A 23,339-nucleotide genomic window follows, 5' to 3' on the forward strand; every position below is an offset into this window, starting at 1 on the left:
TAGAAAAGCCTGCCCACAATCCCTCCACCTATTCCAAATAGTACTGAAAGTCCTGGCCAGAGCAAATAGACAGCAAAAGGAAATCAAAGGGATACTAAATGGAAAGGAAGAAGTAAAAATATCACTATTTACAGATGTCATGATAGGATAGTTAAGTGACCAGAAAAACTAAACCAGAGAACATTTAGAGCTTATAAACAACTTCAACAAAGTGGCTGAATATAAAATTAACTCAAACAAACCAGTAGCCTTCCTCTACTCAAAGAACAAACATGCTAAGATATTAAGGAAATGATACCCTTCAAAATAGTCACAACAATATGAAATACATTCGTGAGACTCTAATTAATCAAGTGAAGGACAGTATGACAAGAACTGCAAATCTCTGAAGAAGGAAATTGAAGAAGATCTCAGAGGATGGAAAGATCTCCTATGCTCATGTATTGGAAAGATTAACATCTTAAAAATGGCCATCTTACCAAAAGTAATCTACAGATTCAATGCAATCTCCATCAAAATTCCACCCCAATTCTTTAAAGAGCTGAAAATACCTATTTGAAAATTCATCTGGAATAACAAAAAACCTAGATTATTGGGATTCATCCTCAACAACAAGAAATATTCTGCAGGAATCACCATCCCTGACCTCAAGCTATATTACAAGGCAATTCTGTTTAAAACTGCCTGGTACTGGTGCAGATAGGCAGGTAAATCAATGGAACAGAATAGACAATCCAAAAATGAACCCTCATACATATACTCACTTGATTTTTGATAAAGGAGCTGAAAACTTTCAATGGAAAAAGGACAACCCCTTCAACAAATGGTGTTGGTTCTGGCACTCAGCATGCAGAAGAATGAAAATAGACCCCTTCTTAACCACCTGTACAAATCTCAAGTGCAAATGAATCTAAAAAGCTCTACATTAAACAGGTACACTGTAACTTTTAGAAGAGAATGTAGGGAAAATTTTAGAACACATAGGCACAGGGGAAATTTTCCAGAACAGAAAACCAATGGTTTGTGCTCTAAGACCAAGGATCAAGAAATGGGACTTAATGAGATTGCAAAGTTTCTGAGAGTCTAAGGACACTGTCAAGAAAACACATCGGCAGCCAACAGATTGGAAAAAGATCTTTACCAACCGCACATCTGATAGAGGTCTAATATCTAATATGTACAAATAACTAAGAAGTTAGATGAAGCAACCAATCCTATTAAAAATGGGGTACAGAGTTAAAAAAATTCTCAATTGAGGAATATCAAATGGCTGAAAAGCATCTAAGTAAGTGATCCCTAGTCATCAGGAAAATGCAAATCAAAACAACCCTGAGATTCCAGGAACACCAGTCAGAGTGGCTAAGATCAAAAACTCAGGTGACAGTAGATGCTGGTGAGGATGCAAAGAAAGAGGAACATTCCTCCAGTGTTGGTGGGATTGTAAACTGGTACAACCATTCTGAAAATCAGTATGGAATTTCGTCAGAAATTTGGACCTACATGAAGACCCAGTTATTCTACTTCTGGGCATATACTCCAGAGATGCTCCAACATTCAATAAGGACACATGCACCACAATGTTCATAGTAGTTCTATTTATAATAGCCAGAAGCTATAAAGAACCCAGATGTCTTTCAGTACATGAATGGATACAAAAAACTGTGGTATATTTACACAGTGGAGTACTACTCAACTATTAGAAACAATGACTTTATCAAATTCCTAGGAAAATGAATCCACCTACAGAATATTATCCTGAGTGAGGTAACCCAGTCACAAAAGAGCAGTCACTGATAATTGGATACTGGCCCCAGAAAGATCTGAATACCCCCAAAATAACTTACAGGTCATAAGAAGCTCAAGAAAAACAAAGGCCAAAAGTGAAAGCCTCAGCACTACTTAGGAAAAAATAATAAGTGTATAGCACCCTGTCAGAGTGTAATACACCTAGACCTTAAATCTTTAATAATACAAGAGCTAGTAATAAAGCCTTGTGGCAATATTTGGTATTCAAAGATCATTATGTTTAATCTATATACACCAAGAAAACTCTGACTGTTTCCATGTTATTTTCTGTTCTACATGTACTTTATGCTTATGGTAACTAGTGGGATTTCAATGCATACTAGTAAACCTCTAAAATAATTAAGTACTGACAAAAATATATTCATATAGTGTTGTGCCAAAATGCTTTTAAAAATCTGTATATGTATCTCTCTTTTTTAAATAAAGTTGTAAGGAATAAAAAAGAAGAAACTCACCTAAAATGAATAAATTGATAGAAAAAACTCAAAATCAGAGCTGAAATCAACATAAAATATCAACAAAAGAAGAGTACTAAGAATCAATGAATCAAATAATCAGTTCTAAGATAAAATCAATAAAATTTGTAAATGCTGATCAAAATCAACTAAAAAGTGGAGCAAGGATATCAAAATTAACAAAATCAGATAAGAAAAAGGGACATTACAAGAGACATGAAAGAAATCCAGAGAATCACAAGAACATGTGTTGAAAATCTGTACACAACCAAATTAGAAAATCAAGTAATCATAGTTTTTAAAATAGGTACCAATTAAAAAAATGTTCATTAAAGATTAGATAAACATGTTAAACAGATGTCGATCCAGTTGTGAAGGAAAAACCTTCATTAAAAGTCTTAAAAGTATCTCAGACAAATATAAAAAAAGGGACAAATAATTTTTAGTATGGAATTCTACCAGACTTTCAAAGAATTCACCCATACTCCTCAAGTTTTTCCACAACATAGAAAGAGTAGAAACTTTTTCCCAATTTACTTTGATAGGACACAGTTATCCCCTGATCCTCAACAAAGTTAATTATCAACAATTTTCCCTCATGAAATTTAATGCAAAATCAATCAATAAAACACTTGTAAACTGAATATAAGAACACAGAAGAGATCACCCACTTTGATCAAATAGGAAAATAGGCTTTAGCTCACAGATACAGGGATGGTACAACATACTAAAATATGTCAGTGTAATCTACCATAGAAACAATCTAAAGGCAAAAAAACCTACATGTTCATTTCATTTGATGCTGAAAAGGCCTTTTACTAAATCCAACACTCCTTAGTGATAAAAGTCTTGGAAATGCCAATGATATAAATGATATACTTAACCATATGAAGGCAATTTACAGAAAGCTTATAGCAAATATAAATTTCAATAAAGAAAAACTCAAAGCAATTGCTTTAAAATGAGAAACAAAACAAGGTTCTTCACTCTTTCCATATATATTCAATATTATATTTGAAATTCTAGCTAGAGCAATAAGACAACTAAAGGAGATCAAGGGGATACAAATTGAAACAAATAAATAAATAAATAAATAAATAAATAAATAAATAAATAAATAAGACTTTATTAAATTAAAAGGCTTTCATAAGGAGGACACAATCCTTTGGACAAAGCAGGAGGCTACAGAGTGAAAAAAAATTTAGTCCATATCAGAGAGAGAATTAATACCCAATAGATAGGTAGGTAGGTAGGTATGTAGGTAGGTAGGTAGGTAGGTAGGTAGGTAGGTATGTGTCTTAGTCAGGGCTTCTACTTCTGCAGGAAACATTATGACTGAAACACAAGTAGGGGAAGCAAGAATTTATTTAGCTTACACTTCCTCATTGCTGTTCATCACCAAAGGAAGTCAGGACTGGAACTCAAGCAAGTCAAAAAGCAGGAGATGATGCAGAGGCCATGGAAGGATGTTACTTACTGGATTGCTTCCCTTGGTTTTCTCATCTTGCTTTCATATAGGACCTACAACTACCATCCCATGGATGGCACCACAGAGGGCTGTGCCCTACCCCCTTTTTCACTAGTAGAGAAAATGCCTTACAGCTGGGACTCATGAAGGCATTTCTTCAAATGAGACTCCTTTCTCTGTGATAACTCCAGCTTGTGTGAAGTTGACAAAAAAAAAAAAAAAAAAAAACAGCCAGTACGGTAGGGAAAGAAAATCAGAGAGAGAGGGAGAGAGAGAGAGAGAGAGAGAGAGAGAGAGAGAGAGAGAGAGAGAGAGAGAGAGAGAGACAGACAGAGAGAGACAGAGAGGCAGAGAGGCAAAGATGCAGAGAGGTAGAGAGGTAGAGAGAGATAGTTTAAACAATCAAATAGTTGAATTTTATTTAAATAGATTAAACTAATGGTGTATGGATCTAAACAGAATTCTCAATAAAGGAATCTCAATTAGCTCAGAAAGACTTTAAGAAATGCTCATCATCCTTAACCATCATGGAAATGCAAATCAAAACTATTTGAGATTCTATTTTACCTATATCAGAAAGTCTAAGATCAATAACAAAAGTGGGAACTTATGCTGGTAAAGACGTGGAAAAAACAATCATCCATTACTGGTGGGAGTGAAATTATAAATCCATTATGAAAATTTAAATGGCTGTTCCTCAGAAAATTGGGAATTTATGTATCTCAAGATCTAAACCACTCTTGAGCAGATACTCTAACAATTTTTCAGCCTCTCATAAGATCATGTTCATTTATTCACTATAATAACCAGAAATTAAAAACAACCTAGATGTCCTGAGCAGAGAAATCAATAAGGAGAATATAGTATATTTACATAATGGAATATTACTTAGCTGGTGAAAACAAAACACATCATGAAACTTGCAGCCAAATGGATGGAATTAAAACAAATTATAGAAATAGGAAACTCAAACCCAAAAAGATAAATATAGTATATATTCACTTAAATGTAGATATTAACCAATAAATAAATAAGGAATTTGTAACCTGTACACAACACAGCTTTCACCTTAGTATTTTTCATTGGACTCTTAAGGGTATGAAACACTAGGTCTTCTTGTCCTTCCTTTTGTGGCTTCTTTCTGTTTGGTTGGGTTGCCTGGTTGTACCTCAATGTAATGGTTTTGATTTTATTTTAGTATATGATATATTGTCATAAAGTGTTGTTAACTGTTTGATGCCTGTTTCTTCTTTTCTTTTTAAAGAGAAGAAAGGGAGTAGATCTTGATGGGAGGGCAAGTAGGAAGGAACTGAGAAGAGTAAAGGAAGGGGAAACTATATGAGAAAAGAATTTATTTTCCATAAAAAAAGAAAGGAGAGTAACAGAAAAAGAGTGGAGGAATATAGAACAGAATGGATAAAGAATGAGATCTGGGAGAAGACAAGTAGAGAAATAGATGTGAGTAAAATGCATTGTGAATAAAAACTCTGTTTAATAAACCGATAAGAATATATAACATTTTAGTGGCTATTGAAATTACTTCCTTCAAAGTATTTTTTTTAAGTTTAAGAGATCACAGGTCATTTCTCAGGGGCACCTAACCATAGAATAGCCTCACTGAAAGCACAATCTGAAATGTCTTGTTTGAGATTACTAGAAAATGTCTGAGAAGAGAAAAGGACATGAAATGAATATTATGCCTTTTCAGCAACCTTTCTATAGAATGTTTTTGGAATAATGTTAATTGTGTTGCAATTCTTGTTTCTCATCTGGAAAAGGAAGGTTCTGCACTGACTGTGAGATGAGAGGCTGTGTACCTCCATACCTTCCTTGTTCTATCTTCTCTGAGATCCAAGCATGCTGCACTGCCAGTTGGTCAGTCAAGGTGTAGCCACTAGGAAAATATTGGTAAGTCTAGTATGGGGTTAACCACTCTGATGTGATTGAATTTGAATTGCACACTATAAACAAAATCCATTTCAAGTACTGCAACATATTCAAAATCATGTAGCAGGCTCTAGTAGAGAAATTACTGCTGTTTTTTTTTCTCTAACTAGAGTTGATATGCCTATCAAGTAAGATTTCCAACATACTTGTTTATGCTGGCAGATTAGTGTTACTTCCAGCTTTGTTTGAGGAGTGTGTGGGACTCATCAGGTATCAAGAAGGGAAGAAAATCTGAATAGATGAGAAAGAAAACTTGATTCAGTTTGGCTTCATTAACTTGGATCTGACTAAAAGATATTTAATGTTAGGTAGTTCATTGTCAGCATATTAAAACACAGCACAATTTGGAGGGAAAAAATTTTCCAGGCAACAATTATTTCCATTCCAGGTTTCCAGGCAACAATAATTCCAATTCCAGGTGCATGGTAAAGCTTAAAGTGTGACTGCTTGGAAACTCCTTTACAAAGTACATGTGAGTTCTGTAGCTAAGGAGCTTATAATCTAGAATAGTTTCTGAGTGCCGCGGAAGCAGAAATATTGAGTAATAAAAACAGTTACACAACTATTTGTGAAACATACATAGATGGAACAATAAACAAGAATCAATCCCCATTTAACTGATTTGAAAAAGTGATAAGAAATATGCAGTATTTTCAGAGTTTTCTGTGAGTCAGGGTCTGGAAAACAGTGGACAAAGAATGGAAATTGCCAAGGTAAATGGGCACATGGTAGCCAACATTTAATGCTCAATTCTAAGACACACAGGACAGTGTGCATAGGAGAATCATGAAAGAGATTTCACTCACCATAGACTTTGAAATCAGAACTTTGGAATCAACAGTAGTAGCATTGCTGATGCCCATAATCATATGGGTATACTTCAAACAAGGTAAGGGTGTTTGACAAGTATCAATGACAAATAACCTACATGTAACAAGTGTTTTGGTTTTTTTATTATATACTCTGTATTTACATTTGAGATGTTATCCCTTTTCCCCACCCTGCTTCCATGCACCACCAACCCTCTCCATTTGTCCTCATGAAGGTGCACACTCTCTTAATCACACTGTCCATGTCATTGCCTTCTTCTTCTTCTTCTTCTCACATTGATGCCAGACATTGCTGTCTTTGGGTACATATGCAACTAAAGCCATAGGTTTCTCAGTGTGAGCTCAGTGGTTGGTGATTTACTCCATGGGAGTTTAGGAGGGTTTTGTTGGTTCATAATGTTCTTCCCATGAAGTTTCAACCACTTCCAACTCCTTCAGTCCTTTCTATAACACCTTCATTGGGGTTCCTGTGTTCATTCTGATGGTTAGCAGCTAACATGTTCAGTTGTATCTCTGTGACTCTGGCAGAGCCCCTGAGGAAGCATCTCTATCAGGTTCCTGCAACTAAGTACTTCTTGGCATCAGCAACATTACTTGGGTTGGTGGCTGCATATGGGGTAGATTCCCAGGTGAGGCAGCCTCTGAATGATCCTTTCTTCAATGCCTTTTGCTCTATTTGACCTTATATTTCCTCCCCTGAGTGGTTTTTTTCTTCCTTTTAAGAAGGACTAAAACATCCCCAATTTGGCCCTTTCTTCTTTTTGAGCTTCATAAAGTCTGTGAATTTTTCTTGGGTATTAAGAGCTTTCTGGGGCTAGTATCTGCTTATTATTGAGTAAATACCATGTGTGTTCTTTTGTGATTGGGTTACCTCACTCAGGATGATAGTCTCTAGTTCCATCCATTTGCCTACAAATTTCAGGAAGTCACTGTTTCTAATAGCTGAGTAGTACTAAGTTGTGTAAATGTACCACACTTTCTGTAGCCATTCCTCTGTTGAAGGACATCTGGGTTCTTTTCAGGTTCTGGTTATTATAAATAAGGCTGTTATGAACATGGTGGAGCATGTGTCCCTGTTATATGCTGGAACATCTTTGGGGAGTTCAGGAGTGGAATAGTTGGGTTTTCGATTAGTGCTATGTCCAATTGTTTGAGGAACCACCAGACTGATTTCTAGAGTGGTTGTACTAGCTTAAAATCCTACCAACAGCAGAGAAGTGTTCCTCTTTCTCCACATCTTTGAAAACATTTGCTGTCACCCGAGTTTTGATCTTAGCCATTCTAACTGGTGTGAAGTGGAATCTCAGTGTTGTTTTGATTTGCATTTCCCTAAAGACGAGAGATGTTGAACATTTCTTTAGGTGTTTCTCAGCCATTCGATATTCCTCAGTTGAGAATTCCTTTTTTACCTCTGTATCTAAATTTTACATAGCATTATTTCATTCTCTAGAGTCTAACTTATTCAGTTCGTTGTAAATATTGAACACTAGCCCTTTATCAGAGGTAGGATTGGTAAAGATCCTTTCCCAATCTGTTGGGTGCCGTTTTGTCATCTTGAGAGTGTTCATAGCCTTACAGAAACTACAATTTCATGAGGTCCCATTTGTCTATTCCATTTTTTTTAGTCAGTTATTCAAAGATTTTAATTCACTGCTGTACATGTTCATTGATTAATCAAGCTGTGAGCATCAGGATTCCTGACTGCACTGGTCTTGCTGAAGTCTGCCCCACACCCCACCCTTTCTGGTGCCTAAGCATGTGCATCCCCACTGTGCTGTATCTACAGCCTTTTTTCTTTTTTCTTTTTGAATTTTATTGGATAGTCTCTGCATTTACAAAGCAAATGTTGTACCCTTTTCCCTTCACTCCCTCCCTCCCCACCCCCCCTCAACTTTCTTCCATGAAGATGATTCCTCTCCCAATCATCTTCTCCCCCTCAGTGCCTTGTCTGGATGTTGATGTTCTTTCTTTCCATGAGGTTGCAAACCTTTCAACTCCTTCAGTCCTTTCTCAAGCCCTTTCATTGGTGTCCCCATGTTCAGCCTGATGGTTAGCTGCCAGCCGAAGTGATGGCTCAACCATTAAAAGGCTAGGCTCACAACTAAAAATATGAGATTCTTGATCTTAAAGCATAAACCATTAGTGTTCTGTTCAGTAGTGCAACAAAATACACACAGATATACACACACATAAATACAGACACACACAGAGGGACACAAACACACACACACAAAAACAACTAACAAGTACTATCTGTCATTATTTCTCAGTCTATAAAAGAAAATTAATCTCTGGAAGGATAAATAAGAAAGAATCTTGCTTAGTAAACTGAAGCATTTTTGTTTATCCTTATTTGAAAAGATTAAATTTTGTTGGTTTGGTTGAAAGATAAAATAGTTGCTAGAAAGGGAAAGATGGTATTTGAAACAATATGGCTATATAAATTTTTAATAATAGAAAATAACTTTCTTCTTTCAAAAATTAATAAATAGAGGAGTTACTTAAGCAGCTATGGGGATGCTGTCTTTGCACTAAAGCTTGAACAATTGGCCATAATATCACTGCTGTGATGTAAAAAGAGTGAGAGTGGGAGGAGAATCCACATCAGGGGCTCTTGTTGGACAGACTACAAGGTGACCAAGAACAGCACTGGGAATTCCCAAGAGAGGCCAAAGCCTACTGGTATTTTCCAAGGCTGTTGAAGAAAATGTATTCTTACCATTTTTTTGGATGAGACATTCATAATCTTTGAGGTTTAATGAAAGAAAAAAAGATAATTTATGAAAGATAACAGCATAGAACATTCACAGTTGGATTTTGTTTAGGAAAATCTATAAATTAAAGATTTATAGTGAATGTTGGAAGTTTTTAAAAACAATTAGATTCATACATTTTATAACAGAGACTAACCAGATATCATTAGTATAATGAAAATAAGTGTTAGGAAATTTTTTTCTACCAAAATGCCCTATATTATTTATCCAACATTGGCAGAAAATAAAACTACTGATTATACTCTGGGCATGACGTTTCCACTGAAAGTGAAACAGAGGTACTTCATTATTAAGGAAAGTCATTAACAAACAATTCATCTTCAGTATTTGTACAAAACACTGGTAAATGATACAAAAACAATCATTTTAAATGGATGACAATAACATAGCAGTTTTGAAGGACCATGTCTTCTCCAGGTTTGGAAACTGCAAACTGCAATAGCAACCTGATAATCAAAGGGTGATTATCATTGTAATATTGTCAGGACAAATATAGGGACAATAAACAAAGATATTTCTGGTGAAATTTTAGGCTACTTCATAAGCGTTTATTCCTCATATTTACTTTAGTCCTGATCAGATTCCTATGTCTGAGAAGGTCACAGGCATATATGTGAACCTACTACTTTTATTTTGCTACATGGGCATATTATTAACTGCCTTTTAATATTTATTTTTATATCCATAAGAAACTGTTTTCTGTAGCCTTGACCTGAGTAGCTTCCCTTTGCACCAAATGTTATTAAGGAAAAGATTCAGGAATGGACAATGTTCTGAAGACAAATGAAGACTAGGGCATCAATATTAGTCAGAGCACCCATGTTATTCTTACCAAGGTTCAGGAAACATAGTGTAACAAGGGATACGTTAGAGTCTCACCATTGGAACTAGTGTGGTTCTCGTGCTCTTTTGGACAGCTTCACTCACCTGCCCAAACAGGGCCCCCTGGTTAGACCTAGCTAGATGAAAGCAAATGCAGAAAAACAATAAAACATTGGAAGAGCAGATAAGGGCCTGGTGGGAGAATGAAGAGAGAGCCTGGGAGATACATGTGACCACAGTGTCTTCTGCCACAAGTGTGAAATGATCTGAGAATAAATTAATAAGATAAAGAAAGAAAATTAGAAAATCTTCTAGAAAAATATATGATGATTTGATTTAAATCACTCAGTCTTAAGACTGAGGGTGCCTGGCTCTTAGGAAGTTATTTCTTCTGTGGCTCACTTCACAGAGTGAAGAAAAGAGTGCTTTGTGTTTCTCTTGGGCTTTAGTCTATAATTTCTGCACTTAGAAAGCCCAGACACCTTGTAACTCCATTGTCTTTTACATCCATTTAATAAGCTTAATTTATCAAAATAATCATTCAATTGCCTTTCTTAAAATAAGTCTAAATTCTGCATGTGATTTTTTAGCTTCAAGAAAAGTTTAAGCATTTTATTATACCTATTTTTCAAAGTAGCCTTCACAAAGATGAATTTTTTACTTTGCTCAGTTTTAAGAGCTCATCAAATGTTAAACATGACAATGAAAGGATTGAAAATTCTACCATTTTCCTTTCCTGAGCAGGTGAATTATTTATATTATCCATTTACTAGAGATAGATAGTCTAAGAGTGACTATGTGGTGTTATACATTTCTCAGACAAGTTAACAATCAGTCTCTTTGGGCAACTGAAAAATTATCAAACATTATCAGACTTTAGAAGTATCTCCTATGAAATAAACAGGTAAAATGTCTCAGCTATAGCTTAGACATTAGTGTGTGATACTCATTTACCTGTCATAGCTTGACATAAAGACCCAAAGGCGGAGAGAAAACACAGCATTGGTTTAATCAGAATCTGGGAGAGGCCTCAAAGAAATTTACATAAGCTGCCAATTTTCTTACTGTAATTTCATTGGTCAAAAATTTGACAGTTTGTGCTGGACACTCAGTCAATATGATCTTGCTTGTGGCAGAAAGGTGACTCTTCTTTGGATCTTCATTTCTAAAAATTATATTTTGATATAAAACTTAGCCTAAATTGCTTTAATTTTAACAAACATTTTCTCTTAGTCTGTATATGAATATGAGAAAACTATTATTCTTTGTCAGAAAACAATGAATGCCCAGCTTAGTGAGGGAGGGAGAGAATCATCACAGATACAAGGAAGGGAGTTTGCCTGTTGCAAAGCACGTTTCCCTTGATTACAAGCTTCAGCTCCTACTATGCCTGGCTACAGTACTATTGCTAGCTGTGAAATAATTGCTTCTCACTGCTTCTCACTTCCAGTCTTATTGTAACAAGGTTTGTTTTTCCAACCATACTGACAATCAGTCAGCTTATACATATGAAGTTACCTGGCCAATGAATTGTAAACCAATGTAATATGTGCCTGTATATTAGAAATGTTAAAAACCTGCACATGATTCAACCTGCTGTTTTTCTTATGTAGTAAGACCTAGTGTGGATGACAAAACTCATTCCCTCAGCCTAAAATGCAACTGATTATAGAAAAAATTGAAACCCATCTTCAAAAAAATGTATAATATATAATGCTGATAAATATTTATTGTTAAGTCAATAATAATTATGATTGTGTCTTGTTACTAGAGCAAGTTTTTTTGTAAGCTGACAGATGTTCACTATGTCCGCACTACTCACTTTCATATCCCAAACCATGGCAGAATGCAACCTGCTGGATGAACAAAGGAATCAGAGAAAGAGGCTCTGCAGTACATTTGTTTAATTATCATATTATTCATTTAGTAGCCACCATGATATCATGTATTCAGGTCACTATGACAAAGTGCAGATCTATTTTAAGGGTAAGCTGTGTTACCAGGGTATGCTAGCAGCAATTTTGGTATTTAGAGACTTGTGATAATAAAGTTTTAAGTATAACAGAATGTTCAAGTGCATATGCTTTCAGTACAGCTGAATAAGGATCCCAGTTCTTGCAGATGAAATGTAATCTCTATCTCCTTTTTTCTCCCTGGGGAGCTTTGATAAAAATAAATGATTTGTACTTCTTTTGCTTATCAGGCATGACCACACACTTCCTCCTCCTGCAGGGGGGTTGTATTCATTTTACTCTTAATTAGTTCTGTGATTAATTTAGGTAAAGTTCTGTAGGATTTTTATTTTTCCTCAATTTGAATAGCTAAATGATTAGCATTTTACAGTCTGCCATGAGCAGTCTCTAGAGGAACTGTTTTCTCTGTGACCTTTCACATTCCTGACTGTGAATGCTGGTCTTGGCTCATTTTACATATGTGCTTGTGGGGAGAAATTATGTACTCCACATATGATGCACAAATTTTAGTGTGGACTTACACAGCTAAAGAAAGAAACCTGACCTAATTCAATGAACTTCATTTGCATGTATAAATGTATGCGGACATGTTTTGGGGGATTCTGCATCTCTGACCATTGTAGGCTTTATTTGTTGTTAGAGTTTCATCCTCTGAGACACTTGAAATTCCCAATCATCTATCAAGAGGATGAAATTTTTGTCCTCTTCTAATGTCATTTTATTCATGCCTGGCTCCTCATAGAGAAGAAATCTACCTTTTGATTGTCTCTAACACCTGGAATATAATCAGAGCTAACAGGGAAACATTTCTCTCCATCTCTTTTCATCTTCAACAGAACTTCGAGAAAATGAACATTAGTCAGAACCTATAAAGACTGATGATCTTCTCCAGATTTATAGTAATAGGAGTGTTTATCTGTATAAGAATGTTTGCATCCAGCTCTTATTAGGTTTAAAAGGGTGTGTGTGTGTATGTGTGTGTGTATGTGTGTGTGTGTGTGTGTGTGTGTGTGTGTGTGTGTGTGTGTGTGTGTGTGAAGGAAAAGTACCACTCTGATGACTCTGATTTCAGATAATACTGAAACTGTGTTTTGCTACCAAGTAACCATCTGAATGCAAAGTGTGTTTGATATGGGAAGTTTGACTGACACATGCGGGGGAGGGGGTCTCATATCCTCCTTTTCCTCTTTTAGCAAAGGCTTTTGGTGCTTATCCTTTCACTGTAATGCACTCATGATTAAAAGCATATCTTTTATTATAAACAATGCTTTCAAGGTAGAGCAAGTTCTCTGTCTGCCATCAACCTGGTAAAGCTGCAGATATGGTAGGTAAAAGCTGTCTCATTAACTTCCTTAGACATACTTAGACAATAAATACCTGATTTGAACCTTTGGACCCAGAGAAACACCTTGGCCTTCAGTGAACATTTCTGTTCCTATAATGTTCCAACTCTTGACACGTTTTCCTTTTTCTCCTACTGAATTAGGACATTCTGAATATGATTTTTCCCTTCTATGGGATAATGTATATGTGCCACTTTGCCTTGTTCTCATCATGGAATTGCATATAATGGGAAAAATGCATTTGTGTGGTTTGTGAATGGAGCACAAAAGTAATTTGGGTGCATTTGCCTATAATTGGAGAGCCCCTGCTTATGAAGCCACAAAGACTGGATGACCCTGCACACTGTTGTTTTTACAAAGTAAAGTGTTGACATTCAGCCATGGTAGATATATGGAGGTTTGCTCTGCTGGATAATATGGAGAATTGTAATAATGGTGATAATTACAGAGAAGATAATGGAAATGGGAACATATTTAGAAAACAACACCCTGCCTTACAGAATACCAACAAAACTGGACACCCAGGGAGCCTGCTCAGCAAAGAAGCTACACATAGAAAGTTGCCTTTTTTTCTGCCTTTTGCAGCCAAAACAGCCACTGTGCCTGAGCTCTGTCTCAATGCCATCAAGCCCAAATTCTTATCAAAACTGAAAGAAAGCAATGAAACTCTTTTCTATCATCAGGAATCATTGTGTTGAAGAGAAGAGATATGTCTGGGGTGTCAACTCTCTTCCCTTGGCAAACTAGTTCCCCACCCAGAAAGGATTAGACTTAAAAATGCTTTTCCTGGCATCCCAACGTTACTACAAGCTTTCTCTTCTCTTCAGGACTGTATGCCCAAAGACATGTGTATGACTATGAAATCAAATTCATATCTCACAAGTGGTAATGATACATTCTTAGATACAATATGGAACCTCAAGTAAAGACTCAACTTCAAACAGTGGATGGAAAATATTACCTATTCAGTCTCAAATTCAGATAGGAGACTTTGTAACTCACATGAACAGGAAAAAATTGTTTCATCATCTTTCTTCTTTTTCTTCTTTAGAAGTTATATTTTTCTCACATCATTTTGCCTTCGCTAGTAGGAATGTGCTTTAAGTAAGGGTCAGAGTAAGATGATGCTAGTTAGGATGGTGGCTTGATTGCTATAAGTCCATTTATAAGGATTTTAGCTCTGATACTGGACAGTGCAGTCAAGAGGAGAGGACATTCTCTGGGCCTGTGTGTGTGTGTGCATGTGTGTGAACATAAACATATGTCACATGTTTTGAAGGCAAATTTATTATTATTCAACTATTCCACTCCTTAACATCTGTTCTTCTAGAGCTACCATATCGATACTAAATGATATAAAAGTGTGCTGCCTGTGTTTTAGTTGACGTTGAAAACAAAAGATACAGCCATGGTTACTTGCCTTATAAAATAGGTACCCATACCTTCTTCCAAAGCAAAATCAAACAAAAAAAGAACAAAAACAAAAGCACCAAAAAAAAAAAAAAACCACAACAAACAAACAAAATTCTAGGGAGCTCAACTGTCTGGGAGTTTCTTAGAAATAGACTGGATGTGCCAATGCAATAAGGTATAGAGCCAAAGAATCGTGTGAGTACAGTGTGAGAGAGGACTGTAGTCGGAGAGAGGTTCAAAAATGAAAGCAGAGGGTTGACTAATATGTGGAAAGCAATAGGAAGTACTGCGCTGAGCAAATGAACTAGTCTGGTCCCATCAAAGAGAACATTTAAATAGAAGGGAAGGCTTATATAAAGTGAAGTGAAGTTATATATCATGAGGCATGCATCATTTATACTTTTAGTGCATGATAACAAAAAAGAAGGAGTTCCTGGCGTGGGGGCGGGGGACCCGGGTAGCTAACGGCCTATGGAGCAACATGTCTAAGTTTTATTGCGACTACTGTGATACGTATCTTACCTATGATTCTCCGTCTGTGAGGAAGACACACTGAAGTGGTCGGAAACACAAAGAGAATGTGAAAGACTATTACCAGAAATGGGTGGAAGAGCAGGCCCAGAGCCTGATTGACAAAACAGCGGCTGCGTTTCAACAAGGAAAGATCCCTCCAGCTCCACCCTCTGCTCCTCTGCCTGCAGGGGCCATGATCCCACCTCCCCCTAGTCTCCCTGGTCCTCCTCAGCCTGGCATGATGCTTGCACCCCACATGGGAGGCCCTCCCATGATGCCAATGATGGGCCCTCCTCCTCCTCCTGGGATGATGCCTGTGGGACCAGCTCCTGGGATGAGACCACCCATGGGAGGCCACATGCCAATTATGCCCGGGCCTCCAATGATGAGACCTCCCGCCTGCCCTATGATGGTACCCACAAGGCCTGGCATGACCCAGCCAGAGAGATAAGAGCAGAAGTGCTCTTTATCATTTTGTTGTTCTTGTTGTTTCACTAGAAGCTCTTGGTGCTGAGCCTGAGGATTTAGTAGATGCAGGACAAAGAATTTCCTTCCTAACAGAATGCTCCTGGAGAAAGAAGTGACAAAAAGGGGCAGTTTTTACTTACATTATGAAGTGTGAAAATAAAATCCTCAGCTCTTTTGAAAAAAAAAAAAGGAAAGAAGGAAAGAAGTAAAAGGGAAAAGGAAGAAAGGAGAAGAAAAGCAAACTGGACAAATTAATTAGGAAAGTCTCCATTAAGCCAAGTGTATAAGATGTCATTGTTCCTGGGCATTCATACACATTGCAGGTCTTTGAGAAGAGAGAATGTATAGCATTGCACACAGCATCTTCTCATGAACATCATAATCCAGGCAGAAATTGTGCTAGCCTAGTTTCTTCATCCAACACAGAGAATGCCAGATCCTAAGAGGCCTATGATGTGTTCAAGATCAGCTGTGGGGAAGATCAGAACTAGAATCTGAATCCGAATTAGGAAAAGTACATTTTCCCACAATGGCAGACTACAAGTGCAAGTGCCTCTCAGTATGAAATATCATTTCTGAGGAAATAGAGGAAAATGAAGAAGTCAAAGGCAGGTGCATTGAAATATAAAATCTGAGGAGGCAGAAATGGTGAAACACAAACCATCCATCATAATGTATCTGCTTAAATAATACATGCTGATGGATCTATAGTGTCAAGACTCTAGAAACCCCATTCTTTCACCTTGCTGCAGTTTTGAGATCTCTGTTGGATTTGTGGTGAGCTCGGGTATGAGAAAGCAGACATCTATTAAAATTCGGAGCTTATCCTGTGGATGAAAGCCAAGGGCATATGGCAGTGCTCCATGTTTCCCACTGAAGAACAAGAGATGGGAGTGTGTACCCAGAGCTGACTTAGAGAAACATCCAGTGAGAATTGCCTCCTATGCCTCTGTCCTTTATTAATGATAATTCTGTAATGGCATAAATATCGAAGTGATATTGTAGAGTCTCATGTGTAACGATGGGCTTTCCCACTCATGACCCAGTTCCCAAATAATTACTCTAAGACTTATTTATTTATGAATAAATGTTTAGGCCATAAGTATGGGCTTCTTCCCTGACTATCTTCCATGTCTGACTAAGTCCCAGAGCTGCCCACCTCATCCTCTCTCTCTCTCTTTCTCTCTCTCTCTCTCTCTCTCTCTCTCTCTCTCTCTCTCTCTCTCTCTCTCTCTCTCTCTCTCTCTCTCTCTCTCTCTCTCTCTCTCCATGAATGTCTTACATCCTAATCGTGCCTCTGCATCAACTCACTGGACATTAGCATTTTATTCTCCAGTAATGCTTCCATACAGTATACAAGAGATTCTTTCTACGCTCAACAAAACCATCTACCAATTTACAGAATATATATTCTTGCAGTATTTAACATTAACTGAACATTATGTATAAAAAGTGGATTCTTTTTTGAAGTTGTATTTATTTACATGCTTAAATATTAATTAACATGAACAAGAATTGTGGCTCTGTAGGATTGCTAAAAAGACCAAACAAACTAAAATGCTAGAAAATGTTTAGATCAATTGTGACAACAAATCCAGGTTCATACAACCAAGATGTTTGATCAAGAAAGAAACCCCTGAAAATGGGTGGGGCTACTAGCGGTAATAATAACTGAATATATGTAGTATGTACACATACATCACAGCTATGTTGGTGAGTGCCATTACAAAAACTCATTGTGCTGAGTCTCTATCAGTCCTGCCTCTGACTTTTTCAGAATGTTCTAGAATATAAAGTTCTAAGCTTCTTTCACTTGTACATTGCAGTAACCAGTTTTCTGTCACTCCATATTATCTGGGCATCTGTAAGACTACAAAAGAATTCCAGACCTTTCTTTTCTATCCTCTGATTATTCTTCTAAATAATAGAAGATAATTTTCATCACTGAGCTTCAGAGTCTATTTGTCACTAAGAGAGCATTGTTGCTCACTGCCTGTACAAGCTGCATCCCTACAGAGCTGTGTCTAGGTGGTGAGTCCCTTATGCTGTCAAATGATGAAACTTCACCAAGAACTCTTTACCTAAAGCACAACGTCAAGTCAATTTATTACCCCAAAATCAAGTGAAGGAAAATTATTTTAATTTAAGCTTTAAGATTCTATTAGGTTCTTGGGATGGTTGATTTTGGTTTCTAAGCTGATTATATATAAAATTAACTGAGCATTGACAATAAGGCATTTCTATGAAGGATTCATCAAGGGGCTAAAATTTTCCTAGGACTGTGCTGTAACTTCCACTGTGTTGGGGCCCAGTCATTTGGATGTCTGAGGGAAAGCTATTTTTGCCTGCCTACTTTCCCTTATTATCGATTTGCATATTATGTCACTGCTAATTAATACCTCTATGATGTCAGAATTGAGCTTTCTCAGCCTTGTAACACAAGCTGAAAACCACTGGTTCTTCAGGAGACTCCAGTCTGAGTAGGTGCTGAGACATTCAACCCTGTAGACTGAGACATTATTGTGCTTCCCAGGGGTCAAGCATGCAGAGCCATTGATGAACCATCCAGCATAAGCCAAGTAAAATCATCTAATAATTTTTCCTTTAAGTAACATACATTCTATTGTTTTTGTTCTTCTAAATAATCACAATGGATGGCATTCTCTATAGAGAAGCTAGAGAAAAGAAACTTTAAAAAAAATCTGTACCTCTTTTTATGAGATAAACTAAGCAATCATTTTTGTTTAAATGGTAGACATTAGATTACTCATAATGTTTCACCCTAATTTAGACAATGTTGAATTTCCAGGTGTTTTATATGGATTATTTTATACGTTACTTGAAAGGACATTTCTTCGTGACTTCCCTGGCATTGGCATTGTCTCCAACCAAGGTTCAGCACATCCATAAGTTTCTATAGAATCACTAAGACAAATTCTGTGGGCAGTGACACTGGGCAGGTTTTAAATCTGTGGTTTAGTCTGATAGAATTTTAAATATGAATGGCATGTCTTAGACACTTGCTGTTTTAATTTGACAACATTAAATATGAATGTCTCACTGACCAAATGATGGAACCTTCTATATCCTACAGACCACGGCTGTGTCCAATCAATGTAGAAGAAATAAATTACTAATGGAGTTTTGCTGTTTCATTTCTTTTTATGGTTTCCACATTTTCATTTCATCTTTTTTCTCATTCCTTCTCATTCTTTTCCTCTCTTTCATCTTTGTATTTTTTATATTTCTTTATTCTCTTCCAGCCTTCCCAACATCTTCCCTCATTCCTAAAGTAATATTTTTTGTATTAATATGAAACCCTAAAGTTTTTCTGAGGATAATACTGGTCCTAGACAAGATAGAATGCAGGCTAGGAGATGATGCATCATCAATAATGATTTTCAGAGCAGTATTTAGTCTTCACATGCCCCAAATAATTACTATTTTTTTTTACATCTTAGAAAATAAAATGAGCTCTAGCTGGTTTAACAGCTTCTCAGCCCACACTCCTTTCTGTCTAACCACAGAAACTTCAAGGTACAGTGTATATGGATTTGCCTACACTTTTACAAGCTAATTAAAAACTGATTTTTGTTTCCTATAACTCAATAAAAGAAACAACTAAAGCAGTTAACCCCTGCTAATTTTTATTTTTAAATTTTTCAAATGCTATAAAATACTAAATGCTTTAATATATTTATATTTATAAAATCCATATAAAGCTTGTAATTGGTAATAACCTACCTACAATTTATCATTAATCACATTGCCTATAAATCCACTTGGACCTCTAAAGTTAGTGCATAGATCATTTAAGTCATTTATGAATGCTGCTTGGGAAAATTCAAAGCCTATTAATGCATTAATTCTCATTCAACACAAAATTTGAAAGCTGTGAATTTGAAACATTCCTCCCAGGGGGAAAAAAAGCAATGAAAAGAAAATGGCTTTATTCAAAAAGAACTATACTGTTGGATGGAATTTAAAACATGGTTTGAATTTGATTGGTGACCTCAAGATATAGAGAAAATTCTAGTGTCATCTTCTAATCAGGATGTAATTCACACTTCAGACACCTCCTTAGTGATCCCTTGTGGACTGTACATCTTTGAACAAAGATTCCTAAGGACTCATTAAACCTTCATCCTTCTGAAAGTGGAACTCTTTCGCTGATGTGAGAGATGTCACAGAAGGAGCACCAAAGAGCACGTGTTTAGCAAGCCTGTTGCACATTTGCTCAAAGATTTAAAATAAGTTGATGAGAATACATAAAATGACATAGAAGCATAGATAAATCTGAAAAAGTTGGTAAATATGGACCCTGTATTACATAGAGTGTGCTGTGTTAGACTTTTCAATGCTATAACAAAATATCAAGAAGAAATAAAGGAGAAAAGATTTATTTTTGGCTGGCTTTTTTCCCACTAGGGAGTTCAGACACCCACCATGGGAATGGTGCTCTCTCCTTTACTCAAGCCTTCTGAAATGCCTTACAAACATGTGGTTGTTGTATGTTCTTAACTCAAGCAGCTCAATCATCAAAATAACTAAAGTCATGTACAGTCAAAGTGTTTGGGAATGTTTTTTTCTACAAATTTTCTCAGCGAACATTGTCAGGAAATGTAATAGGGAAGAAATAGATTTCTCACAGCTATTGAATATATATCAAAGTATTCACTGGATAGCAAAGCTAACTTAATATTTTTGAACAATGATAAAAATGTTGTCTTTTGTGAGTTAATGTTATGAAATTCACGTATATATCTGTATTTGTATCCATAAGTGCATGCTTGCTTACATCCATGTATATATATACACATACATATGATCCCATGCACCTATGTATGCATATATGTATATATCCAGAGATGATTGTACATGTGTATCCACATGTGCATCCATGAGTGCATATATGTATGTTTTGTGTATACACTCACGTGTTTATCCACGTATACATTAATGTGAATATTTATATGAAGTGATAAATATGTATCTTCTTTTCTACAGATATAATTCTAATAGAAGAGTTCTTACATGAGAAGAATTTATCATATCTGCTGTGAGGACCACATGAGGGGCAGTGCATTTTGCCAATAAAACATTAGAAAATGCTATTGGCCTCACAAAATTTTCTATATCCTTGGATTAGGTGTTGTTCCTAATAAAAACTGACAGAAAGCATTTTCTTAGTATTTTATTTCTTTCTGGAAGGCAATAACCTAGTAAATAGAATCCTGATTTCTGAAAAACCATCCATAGTTCTCAAAATAGTCAACAACAAGGCTTGTTTTCCAGACCTTGCCAAATCCAAGAAATCCCAAGTATGGATAGTATGTCACATAGCAGATTTCTCTTTTATTTTTAAATATGGGGAGGGAAAGGGACGGGGACATATGTGAGAGGATTTGACTAATCATGTCTCTTTCAAAGACACATTCTAAATGAATGAAGCAGATGGAAAAGGAAAAACAGAAGCCAGATTGAGTACATTCTATACTGCCTAAAATCCGCAGTGGATAATAAAAACAAAACACTTAGCATCATATTTGTTGTAGGAAACGCAGAATAACGATGGCACCCTGCTCTGTTTCTCTTCTAAACAGTGTCAAAATGGAACCACAACAAGAAGTTCCAACTCTGGAAAAAGATTCAAAGGTTCTAAAATATAATAACTTACTAACCAACGAATATTCTAACAGAAAAGAACTTGTTAGACAAACATTAAAATCTATGGACAACAGTCCAGAAGATAAGGTGCCTGCCTGCAGGTTTGAATACTTAAATTCAGATCCCAGAACTCACAGAAACCAGATATGATAGATAGTGTACATTTCTAATCCTAAGCCTGCTGTGAAATAGAAAGCAGAGATCCAGAGGTCCTGGGCAGCAGCCTTCACATACAAAATGGAAAACAATATAAGACCTTTTTAAAGCAAGGTGTAAAGTAAGATGAACCCTGACACTGTCCTCTGACCTTCATGTGCCTGTCATGTACACCCAAATTTATACACATACATGCAAGCACACACACACACACACACACACACACACACACACACAGAGCAAGAGAGGAGGGAGGGTGGGACGGATGGAGGGAGGGAGAGAGAAAATGATGAGATAGAAAGAAATTGATTGGTCTTAAAAAACAATCTATACCACCTGTTAGTTTGTTTGACAAGGACAGTTAGAGCAGATTAGCTTGAAGAGTGTGTAAGAAGCTTGGGATGATGTGACAAAGTACTTAAGGGTCTGTGATGATAAGCAGGTGACACAAAGATAACATGTTAAGATGGACTTAGGAAGAACTCAAGAGAAGTGTGTGACTTACTGTTAAAAAGGTGGGATATTTACTAATGCCTCTGAGTATTATCTCAATAAAATAAGATATCCAACTTTTAAAATAATTCTAAAGGCTAACTGACATACTATTGGGAATAGCCAAGTAGTTATTAAAGACTTAAAAATGATCAATTCAATTTATTTTACTTTTCTTCCAATATACACAATATAATGCCATGAGAAAGATGTAATGATCCATCCACCAAAATATTATTTTTCCTTTTTCTCAGTTTTCATTCATATACATCAAAGCCTTTTTAATGCCTTTAACTTTTTAATTGAAAAAAATTTCAAAAAAAATACATACTGATCATGACTTTTCTTCTCCTAATTTCTCCCAGAATTTTCCCACTGCCCAATCACCCAACTGCATGCCCATCTTTTCTGTCTCTTTAGAAAACAAATGTTTTTTGCCTGATTGTTTTTTCAATGTTTCTCTTTTGTTAAGCCTTATACCAATGATTCTTCCACACTGTCTTCAGTAACAAGTCTCACTGCTTTGTGTCCTTGTGCACTGAGGTGTTTAGAATGTCCATTTTATCTTTGCTAGTCATAGATGGCTGGCAAAAGATGCTTCCCACACATTTCTTCCCTGTGTTATTTCTTAATGCAATTGCACTCAGAGTCACAAAGTAGAAAAAAAAAACAAAACAATAAATAGCCATGTTCTTCAGAGAAATATGGGAAGAGGAAATACTCCAAGAAGGAGCTAGTATCCCATATCAATAAAAAAAAAAAAAAAAAAAAAATCTCTGAAACTATTAATGATGCCTTGTTATGCTTACATAATAATAGGAAACCTTTCCTCCGGAAAGGCTCTACCCAGCAGCTGACTAAAACAGATGCAAATACAGCCAAACACTGGGTTGGGATCCTTAAAGAAGAGATGTGGGGAGGTCCTAAGGGGGATGGGAACTCCACAGGAAGACCAATGAGTTAGACTAAGCCCACCCACACTCCCAACACACACAAACACACATGTACATTTTGTCCTGCCTCAGTAGGAACAGATGTGCTTAGTTGGAAAAGGACTTGATGTGCCCAGGTCCAGGAATACAGTGGGGTGGGAGGAGCACTCTCTCATAGGCCAAGAGAAAGGGTGATAACACAAGAGACTCTGGAATGGGGATTTGGAAGGGAGGCAACATTTGGGTTATAAATTAGTTAATTAATTAAAATAAAGATGGC

General features: G+C 36.4%; 1 pseudogene across 1 annotated transcript; it reads left to right on the plus strand.

Moving 5' to 3' along the window:
* The first annotated feature begins 15,312 nt into the window (after positions 1 to 15,312).
* Positions 15,313 to 15,795, plus strand: LOC308434420 (U1 small nuclear ribonucleoprotein C-like; annotated as a pseudogene). Its single transcript has one exon. The product of its transcript is annotated as a U1 small nuclear ribonucleoprotein C-like (transcript).
* The last annotated feature ends 7,544 nt before the right edge of the window (positions 15,796 to 23,339 follow it).

The sequence above is a fragment of the Micromys minutus genome, assembly GCF_963924665.1.
Source record: "Micromys minutus genome assembly, chromosome: 1".
Taxonomy (NCBI): Eukaryota; Metazoa; Chordata; class Mammalia; order Rodentia; family Muridae; genus Micromys; species Micromys minutus.